General features: G+C 35.9%; 1 protein-coding gene across 1 annotated transcript in view; it reads right to left on the bottom strand.

Moving 5' to 3' along the window:
* Window positions 1-646, bottom strand: part of LOC119592117 (glutathione S-transferase Mu 1-like) — a 14650-nt gene that overhangs the window by 763 nt on the left and 13241 nt on the right. The gene's annotated exons all lie outside the window — the stretch shown is intronic.

A 646-nucleotide genomic window follows, 5' to 3' on the forward strand; every position in this document is an offset into this window, starting at 1 on the left:
GCACAAACTGTAAATCATTAACATGTTTATAATCCTACAAAATCAGCATTATCCCCACAGCTTTGGCTCGTCTAGTGTTTTCTGTTAAGTTCTACGTTTCGATACCTATGACATTTTGTTTCGTCAGTTAAGGGAATTTATTGAAAGACAAATAAGAGTAACCTACAAGTATATTACGCATGAAACTCTGATGCTCATTATATAATACTCATTCTCGAAGTCTTACTCAGTTCCGTAAAAAAGGTCTCACTCAAAAGTGGATACACATTATACGGAAATTAACTACAACAACGTTTTTATTACTTTTAGCACTATAGAAAATTCACCACTAACATCTAGAAAAAAAAATCCCTTATTTAACCAATTTAAGTCAATCTAAACCAATATTCTTCATATTCTCATGGAAAAGACCGATCAGCTGTGTATTGTTCACATTCGAACACAGAAGCTGTGTTCGAATCCTCGTCTTTGACTCTCTTTTCCCGTGCGGTCGTGTTATTGTTACCGTTTCGCAAATTCCGTGCTTACAAAGGACGAAAGAAGGAATTGGAAACCTTAAACTGGAAAAGATTGTGTTATCAGTGTCCCGTACAGCGATCTGTGTACAATTCGCGGTAATACTGACACAAGACGGGCTAATATTACA

This window comes from Penaeus monodon, chromosome 29 (assembly GCF_015228065.2).
Source record: "Penaeus monodon isolate SGIC_2016 chromosome 29, NSTDA_Pmon_1, whole genome shotgun sequence".
Classification (NCBI taxonomy): domain Eukaryota; kingdom Metazoa; phylum Arthropoda; class Malacostraca; order Decapoda; family Penaeidae; genus Penaeus; species Penaeus monodon.